This window comes from Lissotriton helveticus, chromosome 1_1 (genome assembly GCF_964261635.1).
Source record: "Lissotriton helveticus chromosome 1_1, aLisHel1.1, whole genome shotgun sequence".
In the NCBI taxonomy this organism is placed as follows: domain Eukaryota; kingdom Metazoa; phylum Chordata; class Amphibia; order Caudata; family Salamandridae; genus Lissotriton; species Lissotriton helveticus.
The window spans coordinates 847,250,425-847,256,626 of NC_136057.1; positions in this window are offsets into that span (position 1 = coordinate 847,250,425).

Below are 6,202 nucleotides of genomic sequence, written 5' to 3' on the forward strand. Positions count from 1 at the left end.
CTCCTGTGTCATGCGTATGACCGCTGTCAGATCTCTATGCAATTCACCCAGGAAGTACACCAATGCCTGATCTAACCCCATATCCAGCAGCATGGTCCACAGCTTTGACCTATTGACTAGGTCAAAAGCTGTGGACAAGTCCATAAATGCCAGATAGATTGATCCCTTTGAGGCCACAGTGTATTTACTGACTATTAGATGTAAATTGAGGCACTGGTCCTCAGTGCCTCTGCCAGGTCTAAAGCCATACTGTGCATCGCACAAGATGTCATTGTTAGTTGCCCATGTTGAGATCTTAGCTAGGATCACCTTCCCTAGTATTTTAAAGGACGAATCCAACAATGATATCGGCCTATAACATCTTGCGTCCCCTCTCTGGCCCTTCTTAAAAATTGGGACTATTATAGGCCGTGACCAGGTTTTAGGCAATCTACTATTGTCAATACTCGCTATATTAAAGATATTTGTGAGGACAATTGACCATGTAGTGGAGTTGGATTTATACATGTCTGCTGGTACCCCATCAGGGCCCGGGGCCTTATGAGCAGTTGTGTCCTCTATAGCCTTTTGGACTTCTTTGATAGTGAATCTCAAAGGTAACATTAATTGTTCACTTAATACTGGTACAAATGGGTCTATCAGGAGGTTGCTACCATATATCTTTTCAAAGTGGTTCAGCCATTCCTTTTCGGGTATGTTCAGTTCCAACGGGGAGTTTTCCTTATCACTAAACAATGGTGTATTTACAATTTCCCAGAATTTGGAGCTGTCCCTCAATGTGGCCCTATCATAAAGTGAGTCCCAAGCGTTTTCCTTGATCTCCTTCTTACGGGATTCTACTATGGTTTTATAGTTTTTCCGTAGTCTGGCCACTGCTTGTTTATCCCGGGGAGACTTTTTTAGTTCTGCCAATAAATCTTTATGGGCCTTAGAGCATTTTGTATCGAACCACCCATACAGTTTTTGCTCCTTGGGTTTCGTCTTAGACGTTAGATTTGACGCTACTTGCTGGCAGATAATTTCAAAGGACGTAATAATGTCACCTCCAAACCTAAGAGGGTCCATACAGATGTTGATTTCATCTCCCACCTTCTCGGTAAGTTTAGAGAAAAATTCTTCTGGGATAATTTTACTCCACTTGACCCGTCTCCCCTGATCTTTGGCAACTAACTCCATACGCGAAACAATCCTTGTGTTTGCAGATAGTATTGCTAGATTTATGTTACATAATTCCATAACCACTAGGTTATGGTCACTAAAAGTTGTTTGCACAGCATTATAAAAAATTACATTCTGTAGCAAGCCTGTTGATACAAATATAACGTCAATGATAGAATTTGAGTCCCTTGCACTAAATGTGGCTACCCGGTCATTGGTGTCGATAAACTCTGGCTCAGATAAATCGACATCTGACAATAATTCTTCTAGTGCAGCCCCCTTTATAGAGTGTTCAAAGTGGGAGTGAGGGAGACAATCCATATCTGCGTACACCCTATATTGACAGTTTTGCTGACACAAATGTATATTAAAATCTCCAAACAAAATCAAATGAACAAAAGTGGTTTGACTCTCCTTATAAGTGGTTAAAAATTTTGCTAAATCACTAATATTTCCATTACAGTGCGTACCATGAGGGGCATTATAGAAATTAACGTAAAGGAATTTGACTTTGTTAGGTAAAGTTAATTCACAGGCCAAAATGTTATGAGATGTTGTGCTTACAATTTGCGCGACTCCCCTGTGTTTAACAGAGATTAGAAACATGAGCCCGCCTCGATCTCTCCCTGAACTGGAGCCCTGGGCAGCTTTAAAATAAGAAGAATACCCATCCAGCCAGAAATTGCATTCCCTGTCCCAGGTTTCTTGAAGCGCCACTACCTCATAGCCCTTTAATTGTTCCAACCATATTGCATCATCTCTCTTGGAGCGAAGACCTGCAATATTCCAGCTTGCCATTTTAACAGTCTCCCCACTCTCCCTAGCAATGGTGGAAATACAATGAGTCTGTTCTAAATCAGCAACATTACCAGGCAGTCAATCATTTTCATCTAAATGAGACAAAGCAGTGAATCTATTTGATAGTTCTAGAGTAGCCCTATTTGTAGGTCTAATGGGGACGATATGACTAGGGGTAAGATTTGGTGTTTGCAGTGCCCAGGCTGACAGCCCAGTACCCCCTCTGATGGCCCCTCGCTGCTTTTCATTGCCTGGTGGTAAATTGGGAATAATTGGCCGTGGGTAAAAATAACCAAGTGGAACAGCTCGTATCCTTCCAACCTTTATATCCGTTGCATCCCAGAATAAACGGGCAGCCTCATGGGGTCTGTTAAAATTAACTATAATGCAATCACCAGGGAGATTTTTTGCCGTATACCCCAACCAGTCAACTCGTCTCCCCATAGTGATGTGGGTAGATATATCCCTTGGCCCTGAACAATTTTCATCACACCAAGCTTTTATATTTGCTAATAGGGTATACTGAGACTCAACCTCCCCTGGGTTCAAGTGTGGGATGTTTACTAGAACAGCAACAAAGGGGGTTGCCTCAGGTGGTAAATTAGTACGGGGCTTCCCCGGCACTCTCCTTACTCCCTGTAGTTGTTCGCTTTTATGTGCACTGATTTGCCCAGCTACAGTGTTGACCTTATCCCCAACTAGGGTCAACGGCAAAAGATCAGTGTGCCCGGCCAAATTGATGTTAGTTTTTGGGTTTACTGACTCAGGGGGAATTGGGAGGAGGATTGGGACAGGCGGGGTGACTATCTCAATCCCTTCCATTGGTGATTCATATTGAACAATGGGAGCAAGCGTGGCCGGGGGAGCCAAGGTTGCACAATCAGGTACTTTATGGCATAACAACGTACTTAGCCTATCACATTTCCCCACTATTTCCGAGACACAATCTTTCAAAGTCTCTACAATGTCATTTGCAATCTGTACAAGGGTACTTTCAATTTTATCTGTGAACACTTTTTCAACCAAGTCTCTAATGCCTTTTTCAAGTCTCCTAGGCGCATAGCGCAATGTAGCAGGCGGCTGCGTGAAAAACCTTTTTGATCTCTTTACGCGCTTTTTGGTACGCTTAATAACTGGGGTTACAATGTCTTGTGCACAACTTTGATAATCAACTGTGCCCAACGAATTAGGTTCAACAGGAGCCATTGCAGTACATTGGGGTAGTAATGTCAGATCCTTGGTGGCAATGATCTGAACAGTGGGCTCTAAAGGTATAGCTTGTCTCCCAGACAGTGGGGGCACCGGGTTATCCAATAGAGGTATGTCTAGCCCCAGTTCACGTTCTGTTGCTGCAATCTCCTGGTTCAATTTCCCCACAGCAGACGTAAGATAGGACATGATGCTAGCTGAGGTCGGGGCTTTACGGGGAACCTTAGATTTGCCAGCCCCACCGGTGAATGAAGTTTGGAGTTTGCGCTTACCCATGTTGGAGTAGAAGGCTTTAGGGGGGTGGCCGTCCCGTCCCTCTTCGTCCCTAGACGGCCACAGACGGCCCCGCCCTTGTCCCGGGCTTCTCCCGGACGCTCCCGCGCGCGACTCGCGGGAGCGAGAGGGGGTGTCAGGCTTTATCTGGCGCCTCCGGGCGCTCTTTGCGCGTCACGGGCGCGCTGCAGGCACAGGGAGTGCTGGGGAGTGAAGTCCGGTAGCACTGGACGCCTCCCTCCGCCTCCCGGCGTGTTGTCGTCCCGCCGTTTCCCTCACGGCAATGCCCGTCGGCAGGAAAATCAGGTAAGCTGCTTGGTGTTCCCCCACTAGGCTCCCGGGGGGTCAGGCTTTATCTGGCGCCTCCGGGCGCTCTTTGCGCGTCACGGGCGCGCTGCAGGCACAGGGAGTGCTGGGGAGTGAAGTCCGGTAGCACTGGACGCCTCCCTCCGCCTCCCGGCGTGTTGTCGTCCCGCCGTTTCCCTCACGGCAATGCCCGTCGGCAGGAAAATCAGGTAAGCTGCTTGGTGTTCCCCCCACTAGGCTCCCGGGGGGTCAGGCTTTATCTGGCGCCTCCGGGCGCTCTTTGCGCGTCACGGGCGCGCTGCAGGCACAGGGAGTGCTGGGGAGTGAAGTCCGGTAGCACTGGATGCCTCCCTCCGCCTCCCGGCGTTTTGTCGTCCCGCCGTTTCCCTCACGGCAATGCCCGTCGGCAGGAAAATCAGGTAAGCTGCTTGGTGTCCACAGTAGGTAATCTGATTTTTAGATGTTCGTATTAGCTGTGTGTAGCCCAGTACATTTTCCGTTGCTAATGTATATTAAAATGTGGTTCAGTTTGCTCAACAAAAGTTTTAGTCTCTGTTTTTTGTGTGAATTGTCTACATTGACTATTCTCGATCTGGTATTTAGTTAGAGCAGGCGATTCTAGGTTTTGGGCATAGCAAAACACTAACCGCAGTGGGCTTTAAAAGGGCAGATCTTTCTTAAGCTTTAGAGGTCTCTGGTACCTGCACAGGAGTCACACAGACTGCTGATACTACAGAAAAAGCTGAACAGTTTGCACGTATTGAATCATTATATTGGGTTCTTGTATAGCGCAAACTGCCACCGTACGGGAATCCTGGCGCTTAGACTTAAGTATGACTATGAGCAGACCGGAATAACGATGGGAAAAACTATATTTCAGTCCTTGGGAAAAGCCAGGTTTTCAGACTCTTTCTGAAACCGGTCAGGGTATTAGCCTGTCTAATGCTCTGGGGCAGCTCATTCCATAAGTGTGCGGCAGCCACACTAAAAGCTCTGCCCCCCCATCCTAGATCGTCTGAATCTGGTAGTCGTAATCAGATTTGCACTAGAGGAGTGAAGCTGCCTCTTGGGATTATACCAGGTAAACTTCTCCTGCAATGGGACTGGGCCCAAGTCATGTACTGCGCTGTACACAATACAGAGCGATTTTAAAACAAACTCTCTCCTTAATAGGCAGCCAGTGAAGATCGCTCAAGGCCAGAGTAGTACAAGACCTACGCTGTCTATTTAACACCAACTTTGCTGCCATGGACTGGACTCTCTGCAACCCCTGAAGGATCTATTGTGGTGCTCCCAAGTACAGGGAGTTGCAGTAGTCCAGCCTGCTCAGCGCTATACTCCTTACTACAAGAGAGCACGAGTCTTTAGAGAGTAGCGGGAGAATCTGCCGTAGCATGCACATCAAAGAGAAGCACACGCTGACTGCTTTATTAGCCTGTGACTCCATTTGGAGATTATCTACCAAGACCCCCAAGTTATGCACCATGTTGACTAGAGCCAAGGGTACCTCCTCGGGAGTGAGCTTGAACTCCAATGGAAGATGTTGGGCATTCTAGCAGTGGAGCAGTATACCACCTCTGTTTTCCCACCATTAAATTGAAATTAATTTTTCTTGAGCCATCCCGCAGTCTGACGCATACATTCCTGGAACGTATTCATGGATACCGCTTGCTTCCCTTCCAGGGAAAACACCAATTGTGTGTCGTCAGTGTAGTTCACCAGGTCAATTCCGAAAGATTTGATAGTGGGGAACAGGGGCCGTAAATTGATATTAAAAAGAATAGGGCTGATCGCAGAGCCCTGCTGCACCCTGTGGTGTACTTGAGACTTACTGCAAGTGAATTAGTGTCATGGTCACCACCTGTTGTCTTCCTGATGGATAGGACTGTAGCCACTGTAGAGTCCGTCCTTTCACCCCTATCTTCTCCAGTCCTTACACCAGTACTGTATGGCTCACCGTATCGAATGCGGCCGACATTCCCATTGTCGGCTCGCATTCGTAGGTTATCCATTACGGTTGCCAATGCAGTCTTGGTGCCGTGGCCTGGGCAAAACCCAAATTGGTCCCAATCCAGCAAGTGGTTATCCTCGTGATAGGATTTTACTGACTGCTTTTTCCAGGGTTTTAATCGTATATGGCAGGAGTGAGATAGGTCTAAAGTTTGCTGGAATCGTAGGGTCTAGCGAGGGATTCTTGAGCAGAGATGTCACTACTGCCTGCTTCCATACCTCCGGAACCACTCCTTCCAAGGATTGGCAGCAAATCTGTCGCAGCTAAGTGAAGGTTTCTTGTCCAAATACTTTCCAAATTATGTGGGGGAGGGGGTCAAGAGAAGCGCCCGAGGACTCACTGTGAGCAAGGTTATTAAAAGAGTCCTCTGTAAGAGTTTGAAAGTATTCCATGGAAGTGTCTGCCCGCGGGTCTTCGTCTGGCTTCCGGGGTAAGTTATCCTGGTCG